The sequence below is a fragment of the Dromaius novaehollandiae genome, chromosome 14 (assembly GCF_036370855.1).
Source record: "Dromaius novaehollandiae isolate bDroNov1 chromosome 14, bDroNov1.hap1, whole genome shotgun sequence".
Taxonomy (NCBI): Eukaryota; Metazoa; Chordata; class Aves; order Casuariiformes; family Dromaiidae; genus Dromaius; species Dromaius novaehollandiae.
The window spans coordinates 420709-438874 of NC_088111.1; the positions used below are offsets into that span (position 1 = coordinate 420709).

An 18166-nucleotide genomic window follows, 5' to 3' on the forward strand; every position below is an offset into this window, starting at 1 on the left:
GAAGTGAGTTTCAGATATTTGCAGTCAAAGAAAAGATGCAGATGAGCCTTTTGCAAATGGTAACATTTAAAATTCCTGCTGCTTTGAAGCTGGAGGCTGAGCAGATGCTGCATGTTGCAGCCATTGCCCTCCTGAGATCATGAGTTTTAATTCATTTCCGTTTATGTCATCTGTTCCCTGTGTACTGGTGTCACACTGTAAGATGTACTCAGCTCCCAGGGTGCCTGTGGAGCAAATGAGTTCATGTCTCTGTTCCAGCTCATCGTTTTACAATGTGTTGGGCAGCACTGTGTGTGGCCGGGTGGAAACTCTCTAATGACTGGTCATCTAGCCCTGTTCTTACACTTCCTGCAGCATAATTTGAGGGGGTGACAAGTGGAGAAGTTAGCAACCGCTTTTCGGAGAAAAAGAGCCTTTTGGGGGGCAGAACTGCTTTCCTGTGTGATGAAACCACTGACCTGAGCAATGCTGCTTCCTGGAACCGATGTACATGGGGAGCAGGCCCTGTGCTCCGAGGACTTGCACGTGTTTGTGCTGGAGCTGGGGGTGCCACAACTAGGTCCTAAGGGCAGGTCAGGCTGGGGTCTGCCACTTTGCTGAGAGCCAGCTAAGGTTGGAAGGAGGAAGAAAACTCTGGGAAGCCAGCAGAAAGGGAAGCTCTCAGGTAGCCTGCAGGGGCAGAAGTCCTGTCAGCTGAGGACTGGGGCAGTAGGTTGCACAAATAGGTTGTCCAGCTCTAGGGTGGATGTTCAGCCTGGAGATGGATGTGAATGTGGGTGCCCAAGGAGCTTCTCATGCACAACTGCATTAGGCATCGTCTTTGGGACTCCAGAGAGCCTGCAGAGAACTGGGGTGCCTCGTGGGCTTGCTCTAGCTAGTTCTTGGCACAATTTGAAATGACATTAGGGCGGAGGAGGCTCTTAAATCTGCGCCAGGGCAGGTCCCTGCACTTCTTGCGTATGAATAGACCAACTGTTGCTCCCAAGCACAAGGCTGCATCTGCAACACCAGACTTGGTTTTGGGTAAGAGAAGAAAGCTGTATGCTGTACGTGCTTCCTTTCCAGAACAGAGTTAACCAATATAGCTTATTAAATGTCTTACACCTCTTGTTTGGTCATGTTTTTCCCTAGGTAACAGTATATTTTCCATATGATTATACTGGGGTGAAATGGCAGTGTTTGATGCGGTGAGTTCCTTCAGGTGCCCACAGTCCAGGCCCAGGCTTGGTGTTTAACATGCTGCTGCAGTACAGACACATCCTTTAAGCATCGGTTAGAAAGAGATGTGGATCGGGTTTTTTCCTTCAAAAAATGACATTTTGAAGTAGGTTAAATCTACCATTTTTCCACATTTTCTCAAAGAGAGATTTCGTCTGGCTGGTGTACGTGCTTTCCATGGGAAATTATTTATGAACTCCTGAGTCCCTGATCTACTCTTCTTGATGTAACAGTAGTAGATCTGGAGGAATGACCAAGGTTAGCTTTATAGTCTCAGTTCAGATGTAGCGCCAAGTTATTCAGTGCTTCATTTTGCTAACACCTAAACCAAAGGACATTTTATCTCAGCAAAGTCCTTCAGATTATACCAGTATACCATTTTGCCAATAAGGCATGCACCTGCTGCTTCAATCCCAGAAGAAATCAGTGTGTTTCATTTCAGAGTTGCCAATTCTTTGCTCTCCCTCATTTTGCTATTCTTACGAAGAAAAACTTTTGGGGCCGTGGGAAGGAATACAGAAGGACTGTGGAAAACCTTGTGTCTATTTTAGCTAACACATCCTGTTCAATTATGAACAGATAGACCAGCTCATTGCAGGGCATGATCATCAGGGTTTAATAATCAATATATACTGATGGAATAGGGCATATTCTTTGTTTGGGTCCACTCCATAATTGGCCTAGACTTCTGCAGTCCTAGTGGAAGATGTAAGATGTGACCATGTCATTACTGTCTTTGCTGGGCAAATGCAAAGCTGTAGCTCAGCTCCTTGCTCACAGCCAGTTATCCTGGCACTTGTATAATTATAATACATGCTTTATTGCTTGTCAATATTTTAACCTTTCTGACATATTATCCCCTAGGGCAACTGAGCAACCTTAATAATATAGCTGATAATTATCCTCCACATGAATAAAGTTATCACTAGGGTCCTGTATAAATCACATAGAAAAGATGACAGATTTCACTGGCTGGTCATCACAAAAATGAGAAGAGGCACAGATTGTGACAGCTTAATGGGGAAGGTAATAAAACCAACAATAAAGTCATTTATAATATAAGCAATGATTCTCAGGCCTTCTATTTGTTTTCATGCTAATAGAAGATAAATGTCAGATTAGGAACAAGACCTGAAATTTCTATTAAAAATATTTGGAAAATGTCATTAAATATCAGCAATTCACCACTCAAGGAGTGGCAGTATGGGTCTTAATTACCTGTGTGAGGTCCTTGGACACAAAGTGGGGATAATAGTATTTGCTTCCCTGTCTCTTGGGAGGCTGTGAGGAGCAGTGCTTCTGCAGTGCTGGGAGCGTCAGTTCCCTGTGCCGGCTGTCCCTGGAGGCAGCTGCTGCCCCTCAGTTCTGGAAGGAGCAGGATGTTGCTGCGTGCCTTGGCAGGAGGAATCCTTCTGGCTGCTGGAAGGGAGCTGGACAGAGACCCTGTCATGGACCCCAGATCGGGTACAACACGACAGTTTTGGGGGGCTGCATATTTCCCAAAGAACCTGATCTGTTATTAAAAACAAACAAAAGACTTCAATGCACTGGTGAAAGCGCACTGCAAGAGTAATGGAGTGGTGGCAAAGGGGAGGGTGCCTTATAGTGTATTACTGATATCAAGGCATAAGATATACTCCCTGGAAATGCGTAAAGGACTGGTCTTTACATCTTTAAGTTATATGTAGGCATTGCTGGAGAGTCACCTGGAATGCATGCTCTGAAAATGCGCGCATGCAGCCCTCGACGTTTATACTCTGCATTAACAAAAGGTTTGGGAATAAGAGTGAGCGGTCTTGGGAATACGGAGTGAACATAGGGATCTTGGGGAGGGGAGAGGCTGAGGTTCCCTGTGTGAGACCAGGAGAGTGAGAGAAGGATAACTGTAGAAAGAACAAGCAGTTCAGGAAGGTGCCTCCCTAGTTCTACCGGGGAGAAGCCCGGGCAGCCGGTGGGCAGTAGGATGCCAGGGCAAGTGGTGCCATTGTCACTGCCCTGTGCCACGCAGGTGCTGATGCGCTGGAGCGGATCAGGGCTGGCACGGTGCTCCCAAGCAGAGAGACGCTGGTGCTACCTGGGTGCAAGCTGCTGGTGAAGCCCGCACCACTGTGGCTGGGAGAAGCAAGCTACTCCCAGAGAATAGCCTGGCCTGGACTCTCCTGGCTTTGGACAGTCTCTTCATCATTAATCTTGATGCAGAGATTAATCTGAGGATGTCTTTGGGACTCAGGCAGTGGCTGGGAAGAGGTGGGGAAAGGAGAATGCAGGCGTCGTGTTTGTGTCTGTGCTTTTAACATTCTTGGTGCATTTTCTAACTTGCACTTCTGCTAAACATGCACTTTGAGGTCTGAGCCCTGGTGCCTCTAATCTAGTGAGAGCTTTATTGATCAAGTCCTGGCATTTGATCCCCTGAACTGACTAGTGTTGCACAAAAGGGGTAAATTGCTGCTTATACTTTAAAACAATCAGAATGTTTTTAGTGCACGTAGACCTATGTGATAAATACTGAGGCACAGCTGGGATGAGAATACCAGAAAGCAGAGGGATAATTAACATCTGGAACACTACAAACCAGCTCCCTAGCTTAAGCTCTAGAGGGATGTGATGCATTCATCATGTTGCTCTCTGGGCTGATGCTACAGCTCTGGGGTGCGAGGTATTGAATTACAGTCTCTAGAAAATATTGTTTGGGGAATGTTGAGGAGAACTGGTAAACAATGTGCTGGAAGGTGACAAATATGTTTGCAGCTTCATATAGTGCTTTCCCAATAAAAGAGCCATCCAGGGTTTTCCTGTCGCTGCCCTGCCTGTCAGAGTTGGAAGGCAGCAGACTCTCTCTGCCAGGCCATGGTGAGGGAAGTCAAAGCGCAGCAGCCAGTGGTCTTGCTTAGTCCTGATGACTTTTTTCTTTAAATGATTATTTTACTACTGAGCGCAACGCTAACAATGGCAGATGAATCTCGAGCTTAATGAAGCACCATCTGTGATTCAGCTGTTGCAGAAAACAGCATTTAGAGAGCTCCTTATACTAGCTTTGGACAGAGTCAAGCCTGAAACACCCTTTCTGCGCTTTCCTGTCCTCATTGTGGCATCAGGGAGGATGCCATGGAGGGAGGCTCCTAGCCTGGGGCTACTCTCCACATGATCTAGCCAAGGCTGGTGATCTCTGTATGAGAGAGACATCCCAACCACACGAAGGTCAAGGATGGTGAAGGCAGCCAGGATCTGCTTTGTAAGATGCTTTCCTGTTTGTTCCCTATCTTCACAGGGAATCATTCAGAAGACTTTGCTCTAGGGGGATGCGTCGTTGCTGTAAACCTGCCAGCAAGTCAGAGCAGCGTCCCTCTGAGTCAAGTTCATGGCTTGCCCCAGTGCCGCCTACCTCTCGAGCATCCTGCTTAACCTCACAGCTGGCCGCCGCTACACAGCTGCCCATCTCTGGAGCTGCTCAGCAAAACACACGCCAAGGTAAGTATGAGTGAATAGAAAATTCTCTCTCAAATGCTACTTTCCTCTGACAGTCAACAGAAAATACAGGCTCAGTTACTTCATCTGTTAAATGGGTGGCTTCCATACCACTGTAATTGGTGTAAAAGGGGGTGACGGGAGGTTAATGTCCAGTTCTTCTCTCTGTGTTTGTGAAGGGGGGAGTTTTAAGGTGGTCTGCTACCATTTTAAGAAAAAAAAACACTTCAGAGAAAGAAAATGACAGTCAAGAGCTGTTTACATCTGAAAATCTACCAACAACAGTATATCTCTTCTAGAGGGGCTTTTCTGCGTATGTAACGAGTGGTTCCAGCAGTACCAGAGCTGGGCTGTCTTCGGCCTTCGTTCCGCCCAGGGACTCTGCCTTCTGAGGGATGTGCTGGCTTGAGGTGCTTCGGTAGTAATTTCACAAATACTTCTCTTCATAACTCCTTTCACTGTCAGGCAGAGAATGAGGTGGTGGATGGCAGCAGTGATGGGAAGGCCTAAGGAGAAGGGTTTGTTCTGTGTCTCCAGCAGACGGCCTATAAATCCTCCCTCTGGTGTGTGCCGTGGATGGCCTGAGGCTACAGACAGTGTGTTGCATAGGGGGGCAGGAGGGCTGAGGGATGGCTCTGAAAACACTGAGCATCAGCTTTGTGATCTTTTTAAAATACAGCAGAGAACTGGGACAGTGTCTCATGTCCCAGTGCAATTTGAAAGCCGTCTTTCCTCAAAAGATCAGAACATGCTGAGTTATCTGCCTTACCTGAAGAGAACTTTAGCATGCAAGAAGCAGGCATTTATGAGGAAGGAACAACAACGAGCCTCTTGTTTCCTGGAGTGTGTTCTGTCACCTGCTAGGCCAGTGTCACTAACTGTGTCTATATGCCATGGGGTAGCATGTCCGAGGCTGGGACAAGGGCTGAATGGAGCCAATGAGACTGCCTGGAGCTGGACCCAGACCAGTTGGCTCAGCTGCCGATAGCAGTGTTAGGCACAGACCTTGGGCAGGAGGTGAAGGGAGCAGGATTTTGCCATTTTGCTTGTACATGTGGTGAATAAGCTCTGCTTGAACAGTGGCAGGAGCACTGTCTAGCTCCCATGCTACACCAACAGGCCTGAGCAGCCAAGCGATGTGTCCCAGCACACGCATGAGGGCTGCGGGCAGGGTAGGTGTGCTGGCACAGCTGACATCTCCCAGGGGACTTTCTCCAACAGTTTGTAATTCTGTGAGCTGAGTTTTCCAGGCAGACAGGAGGTATGGCTGGAGCAACAAGGTGGTGATGCTGACACATTCAGTTATTTGGCCAATGGTCTATATTGTAGTAAAGAGACTCCAGTGCCCCGTGTTCTTGTAGCTTCAGCAAGACTTATGCTCCGAGGCATCGGAGAATTGACTCCAGCAGAGGTGCTGCAGCCCAAAGTGCTGTTCCAGCCACCAGTGCTGCATAGGGCTCCCTTGGAGAGCAGTGCACACGGATATCAGTCTCGTGATGTTCACTCACAGCGAGGCAAGGGGCTGGCTGCTTGCCTGACCGGCGTGGCTGCTCTGAAGCTGTGCAGAAGTGGTGATGATGCTACTGCTCCCATTCATGTTTTGGCACAACAAGTTTTAAAAATGACCTGCTGTGCATGCTGTTTCTGTAGGAAATGACGGGTTGGCCCTTGGGGACAGCAGAGAGGTTTTATCAGCTGTCAAGGATAGAAAGCTAGAATAACCTTGAATGAAGTAAGTAAATAAACAAAGTCGATGAATCTCTATTCCCTTTCTGCTCCTTGCCATCTCAGCTTTCCCTCTTCTTTGTCTGCATTTCTCTCTTTCTCTCTTTGTTTCTTTCCACCTCATTTCCCCTGAAGGGTTTTCAGCTTCTGAATCAAGTTTCTCTCTGTGGATTCACTGTGGAGTCTCCCATATCAGGAGTCAAGAAGGTCAATGTGAATACTGCAGTTTTCTCCAAGCTTCTTGCTTGAAAGAGCAGAAAGCAATGTTGGGAAAATGAACCTCTTCTTACAGAAAATCTCAGCATGTCAGGAGTTTAGTCCCTTGTTCCTGGCAGCTTATCTTGAAAACAAGGCAGAACATTGTTTTTGGTAGGCAGCATGTTTCCAGGTATTCCCAGCTTACGTCTGCGCACTGTGCAGCAGAGATCTCGGTAATGGGAATCGCCAGGGGCTGTGTGGGCTTGGGGATGGGAGCTGCTCGGGGCAGAGCAGAGCAGTGCTGCCAGGTGGCTGCGTGCAGGGGGGCTGGCAGCGGCTGCTCCCACCGGGCTGCTGTGCTGGCTGCTCTCGCCAGCCCTGTGCCGTGGTGTCGGACTGAACCCTTAGACCCTCGGGATGCGGGCTCTGGGAGAGCTCAGTGCGGGGTAAGGACATCGTGGCCTATCTTATACTGCGTCTCTGTGGCCTGGGCTGGGCGCAGCTTCTCTGGGCAGCAGCATGTGCCTGGTGTGGAAGCACCAGGGAAAGGATGGGAGTGTTTCTAATGTCTCCTGTGACTGGTGAGAATGAGCCTCAGTTTCCTTCTCTCTTTTTATAATTCATAAGGGCCTAAAATCCTGTGGCAGGTTGCCAAGCTTGGTGTGCTTCCACCTGGGGAGAGACCTCGTGATGGAGATGAGGGAAGATGGTTTCTTATTTGTCCTTTGATCCTGGTGGCCTGCAGTGCTCAGCATCTGCTGTGTGCAGCCCTGTCCTGGGAATGCAATGACCTGCATGTTTGCTCTTCATTGGACCTCTGCCATTAAGAACAAAGTGTCACACTAGCACCAAAAAGCTGAAACAAGCACATCTTTGCTGTGATTTTTTTACTCAAGCATGCAATGTTTTCGCTTACACATTTGCAGGAGCATTCCAGCGTGGCTGCCTTGGGCTTGCTGCCACTGTCCTCCAGTTCCAGGGCTGCTCAACATCTCTGTCTGTCATTGTTTCCATTAGAGCCGCTGAATCTCCTAGCACTTAGTTCTCAGTCAGTTAATTTGGTTCATGCGCTCAGCTCCATGATAATGCTCACACTCACTCCATTTGATGACTGGTACCAGCACAGCACAACAGCTGGACTGCTGCTGTTGGAGAGCAATCTGTGTTCAAGAGCCAGCCACCTCTTGCACCCGTGGTGCCTGAGCAGAGGGCAGCTGGAGCAGAGGGGGGTCTGCTTCCCACTTCCCCTCCGTCATGGAGTGGGCTGAGCCAGCAGCTTTTACCGTCTCTGGTCTTGCTCCAGCGAGACGCTGTGGTTACAGGACAGACATAAAGTTGCAGAAACACTGTCAAGTATAAGGTAAAGAATTTGGCTCATAAAAAATATGTCACCTGAGCAAACAGAAGAAGAGTTACGACTTTCCATTCTCCCTTCCTGGAGCCAAGGGGAAAGTGTGTGGCTACAGCACATGCCCAAGGAGCTGAAAGTGGCCAAAGAGGAGCATTTTGCTGCCCCCAGAGAGGCCCTTTCAGAGTTATTAGTCATAAGTTTCTATCTAATGTACTGATTAGGGCCAAGACTTGTAGACAGCCACTGACTGTGCATGTGAATTGACTTAAGCGTTATTATGTACGACCACCGTCAGCTCAGCTACCCGGGAAGATTGATACACAGAATGAATCTTCTCAAGCTGTTTCTGAAAAGATTCATGACACTGCAGTGAAAGTGGCTTCCAATGGGAACTTCTGTATACTGATGTCAGCATATATTTTATTCTCCTTGACTACAAGGACTGGTTAGGTTATGAGCCTCCCACTGAAATGGACTGCATACAGTTGTCAGATAATTGGTTCTTTTTCTTGTAGGCTGATGAAGTTATGATTCACCCCTGACTCCCCCAAGAGCAGCACAGCACCGTGGGTTGCTTATTTCTCGTGGAGCTGAGCTCACTTGCTTTCCCTCCCCCCGGCGAGGCAGGGGAGGCCCCCAGAAGAGAGGCAGGGAGGGGCTCCTGGGCATGCCTTTACCCCGGGTTTGCTCGGCGAGCAGGCGGTGGGATTGCAGGACTGCGTGCGCTCGCCGGGCGCTGGTCCAGGCAAGCGGATGGGGGGCGATGTAGCAGATTCAGCTGCAGAGTGTGATGCTGAAAGCAGGCTGCTAGGAGCATCAGTCCTTGCAGGTGCTGCAGCCCAGCTGTCCAGCCTTTGCTTCTGGGACCATGCGGCACCTCTCAGCTGTGGCTCATCACAGCTGCTGCTCGTGCCAGTGCTGCTCAGGGCAGAGAACACGTGGACACCGTCACATTCTGCACTGATTATATCCAGCAGCGACAAAGGCTCAGGAGGCCTTGGGAAAAAGCATGTCTCTCTGCTCCTTTTACCCCTTCCCTTGACCTTACTAAGGGGCCACAACTGACCTGGAAAATCTCCCTGGCTCCCAACTATGCAGACATACAAAGAAGCGCAGGCCCCTCTTCTTCTACCTTTGGCCTTGCCCTCCTTCGGACACTGTCCCTCTCCCCAGCACAGCTCCTCTGTCCTCTCCGTGACCTCCCTGATCCTGCAGATGAGCAGCTCTGCTCTGTGCTGGCATTTTGCAGTGGGACGGGGCACTGCTGCTGGTTGGAGCTGTCCTGCCTCCTGCTTTTCCACTCCTTCTTGCAGCCTTTTACAGCAACGTCACTCTGTGTGACTGGAGTCTGGTGGCGAAGCGGGGCAGGGCGGTGGGGGAAGGCCGTGCGTGTCAGAGCAGAGCCCTCTGGGAATGCTGGCACCTGACAGCAGCACGGCTGTCTGACATCAGCACCGTTTGTGTCATCTGTGTTTACGCTTGCAGGTTAAAATCTCCTCCTTTGTCTTCCTCTAGAGGACAGAGCTTTCTCTAAAATTTGTTTACTATTTCTGTGTCCTGAGTGATTTTCCTTGCTGGGGCAAGAGCGATGCTGAGATGCTCTGGAGCTCTGTGGCGCCAGTTTCCCCTGTAGCTGGTGTTTCCCAAGCAGAGCTGCAGCCAGCTGCGCTCTCTTGCCGTTCTCGTCCTGCCTGTGTCGGCAACTGCTGCTTGCCGATCGCGTTACTCCCCTGCCCTGCCTGCAGGTAACCTGGGCGCTCGCAGCCCTAAGATCAATGCAGCATGTGCTTTGCTGCCCTCAGTTTTGCATCAACGCGCCGTCCTGGGGAATCCAGCACCCGGCATAGAAAGTAATGCCCCAGCTGCCAGCTCCTGACGTGCATTTGCCACCTGGTGTCACAGTTCCCTTGCCCTCCCAACACCAGCCTGTACGCAGGCCCACTGGGGAGCTCCGAGGGTGCTGGCAGCCCTGAGGAGCTGCGCTGAGAGAGCCCGTTCGCTTACCTCTGTGGAAGGGCACAGAGCCTCTTACTCGGTCTCCCCTTCTAACTGGGACAGCAGGGTAAATAAGGCTTCCTTGCCCCAGCACCCCCTTGCTCCCTTGCCCCATACTGCAGAGTCCCACTGCCCTAGTTCCCCGGGGACTGGAAGAATCTGGGCACCCGGGTACTTGCCCGCTTGGCCTAAGTGCTCTGCTGAGAGCCACCCCGCTGTCGTTTACAGGACAGAGCCAAGATGCAAAAGAATACTTGTTATTCTTCAGAATAAGTCAATGGCTTGCAAGTACCGGTACTGGTAAATGTTTCATGAACATTTTGTTTTTGTTTTTTTCTCCTCCCGGACACATAAAATCTTCTAATAAATGCAAATTTAAAAAACAGTTATTAATTGGTGTTAAAATGCCAATGCAAACTCCATCAGAATTCCAATTACCAGGGACCATGGGCAGTGTTTGCTGTATTAGTCAGAATAAATGTCTTTTCAGGTGAATAAAAACAGCTTGCTGAATGCCTGATTTTTGTCCCTTTGAGTAGCCATATTTATATCAGCTTTTTGGAAACCTTTCTTCTATGCTTGAAAACCTTCTTCTGCAGCTTGAAAGAATCCAGCTTTAATAGGTTACAATGAAAATGTAAATGTTATGTTTATTAAGCAGTCTGCTAGGTCTGTTTGTTAATGTAACTGTAAATAATTGTCAGCTACACGGGCAAGGTATGTTATCTTGCTTACTGGCATGATTTTTTTTATTAGGTATAAAGCAGGCAAAGGGAATGAAGAGTCCCAGGAGATCCATGTGAATGAAACCACCGTAAGTTGCAGCACTGCTGCTCTAACTTTGTGCGTGGTGCCCTGCTAGGGTTGGTGCAGGTTTGCTGCAGCGGTCCCCACCTGGGTGCCCCGTCAGGGCTGGCAAGTTCTCCGGACGGTTCCCAGCTTTCCAAGGTGCATGGGCTGTAAATAGCAGCTTTCTGGCCATCGAGTCACCTCATCTACACAGTTCTCCTTGCCCCAGTCTTTGGGAATTAAACGCAGATCTGCAGCCCTGCCCACAGGTTTTGCAGCGTGTGGGGAGTACGGCGAGGCCGTCTTTGTTGTTGTCACCCACAGCCTGTGAGCTGTGCTCTGTTGGGAGAGCAGTGCTGATTTATACCGCTGCAAATCTGACCCTGCGCAGTTGTTACTATGGTGAGGAGGCTTTTGAGTTATCTGAGGCAAGGTCAGCTGTCCCCAAAGAAATGCCTGTCTGCCTGGCTGGAGAACTGCAAAACCCCGAGGGCAGGAACTCCTGCTGCCTCGTGCGTGGGCTGCAGCAGCCCCCGGCTCTCAGCATTGCACCTTTCCTGCACAGGGAGTGACTGGACTGGGAAACGTGCCAAAGCCTGGCCCGCGCCCTGCATCTGTGCTGCCTTGGTTTGCTATGCTGCTTCACGTCAGGAGCGCAGCAGCAGCAGCATCCCGTGGCTCTCCTGGGCTTTGCTCCCCGCAGAGTGCCGGGGCTGCTTGCCAGCAGAGTAGCTTGTCTGATTAGCCCCTTCCTCAGCGTATCCCCTGGCTAGCTGGAGAGGGCTGGACTCGCCGGGAGTGTGGGGCTGTCCCTGCTCCCAGGTGAGCAGCTGCAGCACCACATGTGCTCCTAGCAGGACCTGGGTTACTGGTGGAAAATCTCTGTGGCCCCTTGGGGAGCTCAGCTGCAGGCACACTTTAGCTTCCAGTCCTTAAATGGTGTGTGCCCTTATGTTCTGTTTTACTGGCAATTTTAAAACGCATTTCACCAAGAAATACAAGAAGATAAGTAAGAGTGCATGGGTAAGCATAAGAGGAAGGCTGCAGCCTGCACACCCATGAGCACCTGGTACAGCCCAGGCCTTGGGCTGTGCTTCGTCCTGCTCACAAGGAGCACAGCAGGCAGAGGCAGCACTGAAGGGTTTTGCTTCAGGGAAACATGGAAGAAATTAATGCTTTTTAATGATTCCCATTTTTCTAACCAATTAATTTGCAAGAGACATAGAAATGAAGCTGAATTAATCAAAACTACATGGAAAAGGAATATTAAGGCAGTGTCTCTGACAAGGGAAGGATTTCCTTCTTGGGCCTGTCATAACCTCACTGCAGAGCTGGACAGCTGCGTGCTGGACACAGGACCCTTCTTGCAAAGCTGGGAGTGATTTTGCATACATCTGAGGTGATTCTTCATAATTTTTATGACGGTTATGACACATAAAACTAAGGGCAGCATAGACAAGGGCTCCTCTTCCAGTGTCTGAAGATGTGCCCAGACCTGCCTTTGGTGCCACACCCTTGGGGCACTGTAGAGCTGCTCCAGCAGTGCTGTGTCCTCGGGGCAGGCAGCTTGTGGCAGCACCTCCAGCAGCCCCTTTCCTCCCTTCCTGCCAGCCACAAGTGTTTGAGCTGCCGCCTGCGCCTTGTCAGGTCTTGAGGGCTGCTGGCTTGCCACAGCCGCGTGTGGCGTGTGGAGTTCCTCAGCTTTATGATGGGATGTTTACGGTGTTCCCAGAGGGCCGGCTTTGGAAGAGGCGAGCTGCCGGGACAGGATGGGGCAGTGTGAGGCTGGGGCTCATGGCGCAGAACCCACGGCTGGCTGGCACCCTGCTCGGCGGCCCCTTGGAGAGGAGCCGGCCCTCCTGGGCGTGCTTCGCTAAGAGGGTGTGCGTGTGCTGTCGTTCTTCAGGCAGAGAGGAGAGAACAGGGATATTAAAAACATTCCCTCATTGCATGGAGATATTAAACACTGTCTAACTGTTTAAGGAGTAGATTATGCACTTGGTTTAGCAGCTCACAGAGGTTAGGCTTGTGGTGCTCAGGGGACTGGTCCCCACCTCCCACACGCTTATTTCAAGCAGAGAGGAGCCATTCTGTGCTGAAAACCCCACAGAAAGAGGCAGCGAGGGCGTGGTGCCTCGTGCAGCAGCAGGCAGGCAGAGGATGACCTTGTCTGCAGCAGAACAGCCTAAGACAGATGAGACGGTGATTCAGTGATCCAGGCTGGTGCAGATCATCTGAAATCTGGAGAAGATTTGAATTGCAAGAAACATACCCTGATTCCTTGGCTGGGTGTACAGCTCCTGCGGTGTCATTCTGAAAGATGATGTCTGGTGAGAGTCACCCCAACAAAGCTGGTGCGTCCGGTAATGGATAGACAGGTGCAGGGGAGACTTTAGGCCGGAGTTTGGTGCGTAATGTTCTTCATGGAAGTGCTAGCTGAGAGCAACATGGAGTAGGATGTTGTCCACTACTGACAAATGCGGAGCAAGGCCCATTAGAAGAAATAATCTGAATTACTCATATGTCTTATGGGATCTAAGTTAAGTGCAGCTGCTCAAAAAAACAGAACTGGGCATTGTTGCAGGCAAGTCAAGGAAACCCTCTATTCAATGTGCAGCAGCAGCCAAAATACCAAACGTTATGTAACAATGCACAGGGAATGTGGTAAGAAATAATATCTGGAGTGTCACACCTTCATGTAAATGGCTCCTCCACTCTTGCTTTGCATAAGATCTGAGTTCTTGCTTATTTCCCTCTCCAAAAGGCACTGTGGATAGAGAGGACAGGGAGAGATAGACATCAAAACTGATGCAAGATAAATGTGTTTTTGGGAAAGGCAGGCTTGGGCAGGGACTAGTATAAAAGGGAGCATGAGAGAATTGAGAAGCATCTCTGCTGAGAGGATATAATGTCCTAGGATCACAATACAAGAAGATGTTGGTACTGTATTTTGCAGGTTTATCCTAGATACGCTGTCTAAAGAGAAATTGGCCTCTGAAAGGTGTCAGTTATTCAGAAGCAATGAAATCTGGTCTAGGAACTTAAAACTTTTGCAAACTGCTGTGCAGACGTTATCTGTTCCATCATGACATGCAGCCAGTTTGTCTCATGCTCTTCATCCTTCTCATCTGCCGTCAAATTGAAAACTTCTCATAGCTGTAGGAAAAAAAGCTGCAACACCTGCGATTCCTCCAGGCATTTGTAATTCCCATGATACATCAGCAAGAATTAGGAGGCCAAAGTACACTTTAACTTGGTTTGGCCAGTCAGTTTCTATTACTGGGCTTTGTTTCTTTCATTCTCTGCATAGACCTCCTGCCTCTCCCTGTCTCTCAGTACAATGTGGAGAAAGTATTTTGGAAGAAGGAGCTCAAATGTTACCTTCAGAATGTCATTTTGAGCATCCCATCCTGCTTCTGCCTGTTCGTGGGTAACATCCCGGCATGGTCCGTAAGGGACTGATGTGACGTCACGTGATGAAAGGTGGATGCTCATTCCATCTTTCTTGCTTCTTCAGGAGACTCAGTCTTTCTAAAGATAGTTAGCCATCAGCCCCGGTTTGCTGTGCAGCAAGCCTGTGCTTCATCTTGCCCAGCTTTTGCCAGGTAAAATTCAGGTGTCCATCGGTAATTACTGGAAAGGAACAGATATCTCCAGGGCTACTGATCCACCTCTGTGCATCCATCACATTAGGAACATGCACTGTTGCCTCGGATTGGGCACTTACCTTCCACACGAGTAGGGAGGAGGTAAAATGAATTGCACTCTGGCACTGTGGCCTCTGCGTTTTAAGACAAACTCTGAAGAATAATCAAAAAAAGTCTTAAGAGCAAATTGTAATATCCTATTCAAGACCAGATTTGTACAAAGTTGGTACCATTTCTTTGTCACAGCAAGATGCTTCATTTTCAGTATTATGAATCACTTTTATGACATCACCAGCAAAAATTACACTCATTTTTTTCATCATCTTGCATGATGAACACAGAATATCCCTTTCAGGAAACCCATCAGAGTCCTAATCTCAGTCTGCTTCCCAGTGAGGACACCAAACAAGTCCTGATTAAAGAAAGGGACCTCCCTGTCTTTCTTTCCAGCTGAGGATGGTCTTTGGCAGTAGGTATTGTCACTGCAGTACACTATTAGTTTGCATGTTCAGAGGGTGTATGTGTACTTTCAACAGGAAATGAAAGAGATAAAGTTAACTCTATTACAGTATAAGATGCGTCTCACTAGAAGCAAATGTGTACATGGAACCTCTTCAGGATAATTCTACAAATGATTTGGAGTTCATTTGCAGGACATGTCCTTTCGGTAGAGAAGCAATGTTTTTCATGTTAAATTACCTTTTCTTGTACATAATTGTACATATATGCCTGTGTGACAGTGCCATAAAGAAGCACAGTTAGAGAAGAGCTAGTTCTTGAGCTATAGCATACAGAATTGCCCTACATGTGTGGATGGGAGTTAAACAGAATTTCTGTATTACTGTATGTTCTTGCACCCAAGGGTTTGTGCTGCGCTAACCGGAGGAGGAGCATTGAGTAGGTGGAGGGACAGGAAGGATGATTTTGCAGGTGTATGAACCCTGTGGTGTCCAAACTGGTCTTTAGAGACAGGTCTTGGGCTGATCTGGTCTGGTGATTCTTGTGAAATGGTTCTGAGATTGAAAACAGGTCTTTACCAGTGGAGATAAGTGCGTTCATGATGTGCTGGGATGTGATGAGAGGCTGTTCGGGGGCCAGGTTACCCGGAGAGTGGGAGCTCAGGGCGGTCAGCGTGGAGAGGGGTGAACTCCTCTCTCCTCTGAGTGTGCCAGTTTCCAGAGCTCGTGTGAAGGTCTCTGTAACAAGAAGGGGGAGAAGGGAGCAGGGAGAGAGATGCTTCAGTGGGAATTTGGAAAGGTTTCAGTGTTCTGTCATTGGTATTTGATTAATAGATAGCCTATAATCCTGAAATACAGAGGTGTCCGTTCTTCCTATCATGTCAAAATAGACTGTTTTAAATAAATCAAGAATTAATAATGTTCTTTAATATTAAAGGTCACCAAGACAGTATAGTCAAATGCTTTGAACAATGAATCCCCCGGGAGACTAGGAACAAGGGATTTTAAAAAAAGAACTGGAAGAACAGCAAAGCAGTGTTAACTGGTGCAAGAGAGATCCTTGGCGCACTGTGGTCCTTGGAAGGTCTGGCTGTACTACCAGTCCGTAACCATGCCGGCTTGGGAATGGGGGCTCGAGCAGACGGATGTCTGCTCCCATGAAGTTCTGGAGCAGTGGAGACCGGGTTTCCCCAAGACCAGGTGCTCCGAGTGCTGCGCCTTGGGAGGGATGGCTTTGCCTCTGGAGGAAGGCCCGGCTGCCGGAGCCCCTCCTCCTCCGGTCTGTGAAGGGCAGTGTTCAGGAAAAGAGCAAGGTGATTATCGTGCCCAGCGGTTAGAGTCCCATCAGCGGGGCTGGGGAGTGACTGGAGCCAAGGCTGCAGCGGGGACCCCAACAAGGGGCAGCTGTGAGGACCCACGTCTCCCCGCCCCGCACTAGGCACCCCAAGGTGCCGGGGGCAGCACCAGTCCCTCAAAAACGGAACTGGTGTCTGCGCCCCGAGACCTGCAGCACAGAGATAACCGTATCCATACCCTGTCTGTCTCCCCTCTCCGCACCGCGTCGTTTGTAAGTCTCTGGGGCAACACTGGTGTTTCCTCTTGCTTCTGTTGCACCCTGCGGTTTCCCTTGAGCTGGGCTGGCTTGAGTCACAGGCAGGCGCTGCTCTGTCTGCACGTCCTCTGCCTGCAGCAGACCCTGGCACGCGGCAGCCCTCCTGGGAGCGTGCAAAGAGGCTGTCTAGCAGGCGGGGTGAGCAGGCCGGCTCAGAGTCCTGCCTGCTCTCACGTGGTCCCGAGGAGGAGTACTGGAGGATGATCTGGAAGGGGTGCTGGAGGACGTGCTGGCTCTGGTGAACGAGCAGTCAGTCCAGCTACCCCAGGGGATGAGCAGCACGCAGGTGCCCCAGACTGCTGGGTCTGAGCTTGCAGACTCATGTGACACTGGCCGCAAGGTGTTGGTCTTGGAGCGTGAGGTTTGACTGGAAGTGGTTTCCCAGGCTGGGCTTTCCTTCCCTCTCAGCTCTGCTCGTAGTCCTGTTGCGGGATAATGTGGGCATCACAGCCAGGACCTGCCGTGGCCTATTTTGACTGCCCATTGCGAGGGAGGGAAAACCAGTAGCTTGGAGTCAGCACCTGCCAGGGCTCAGCCTTGGGGAGAACCTCGTGTTTCCAGGCAGGACAGGGCGTGCCGGGTGTCAGTGCCCGTGCAGAGCGGTGCTCTGCTGTGTAGCCCTGTGGCATCCGGCTTAGCCCTGCGCGCAGGCACTGCAGCACAAGCCTAAGGCAGACGGACGGGTGGGAATGCTCTCTGCGGTCTTGCAATTGTATGTTTAGAACTCTGCATTCTGGGGGGAAGAGGTAAAACCAGCAGTAAGATTTCTCCCAGGATTGTTGTAATGTGCTAAATTTAGTTATTGAATTACACCTACCTGAGGATTTTCTGGGAGAAGAAAGGCAGATAGGAGGTTGGGTCTCTGAAAGTCTCGTTCGTCTTGTTCATCTTTTCATAACCTCGTTAATACTTAGTGCATATTTCCTGCTCTGCGTTACACAGAAAGTATCAGAAATATTACAAGTTGCTTTGCTGGAGAGTTTATCATTTATCCATCTAGAACCACCAATAAGCCTTGCGTTGTTCCCGGAGCTTCCCTTCCCTATGGTCACAGGGAGAGAGAATCACTTGACCTCTGCCGTTCTGTAACTTGACAACCATTACAATGCAGTCACCTGTATTTTCCCAGCTGGAGATATCTGTTGTCATGAACTCAGGGTTATACAAGTGCTCCCTAGGGGGGATCACTGGAAAACAGAGATTTATTCGTGTGGCAATAATTGAGAAGCTCATTTTATTCCAGTAAGGATCTTTCAACCACAATCAATTTCACATGCCATCGTAAATAATGGAGGTCAGGAGAGCGCTGTGAGTGCTTCAGCAAGCTCTGTTGACAATGTTAAAATGGCATAAACAGCAGAGAGATGCAGCTCTGCACGAGTGGGTGTACATTAATGCTTGTTTAGAAGAGTTTGATTGGCAGACCTAGTTCTTTTAGGATTTTTTTGATGGAAAATGCTTCAAATTTCTGCATTTTTAGTAATTAGGGTGGATTGTCCAATTTCCTGGGCACCCTGTAATAGCAGGACAATTCAGCTCCCAGGGTAGTGCAGTGGGAAAGGCAGTGTGTTGCTTCCCCTTATACTATACAGCTGAGTATCTGCCCTCATTTCCCCAGGAGATTAATACTTCATACCTGTGGATTTTTGTTTTTTTTAAACCTAGGTGCTTTAACTAGACCAATGTGTATTCTGCAAGCGATCAACCC

At 49.4% G+C, this 18166-nt stretch overlaps 1 long non-coding RNA gene across 5 annotated transcripts in view; it reads left to right on the plus strand.

Annotated features, from left to right (window-relative positions):
- The window catches only part of LOC112995009 (uncharacterized), a 189575-nt gene that overhangs the window by 68618 nt on the left and 102791 nt on the right, over positions 1-18166 (plus strand). For all 5 annotated transcript variants that reach the window (XR_010391540.1, XR_010391542.1, XR_010391544.1 and 2 more), the window contains exon 3: positions 4487-4686. This is a non-coding gene — a long non-coding RNA (uncharacterized LOC112995009). The remainder of the gene's footprint in view (positions 1-4486; positions 4687-18166) is intronic.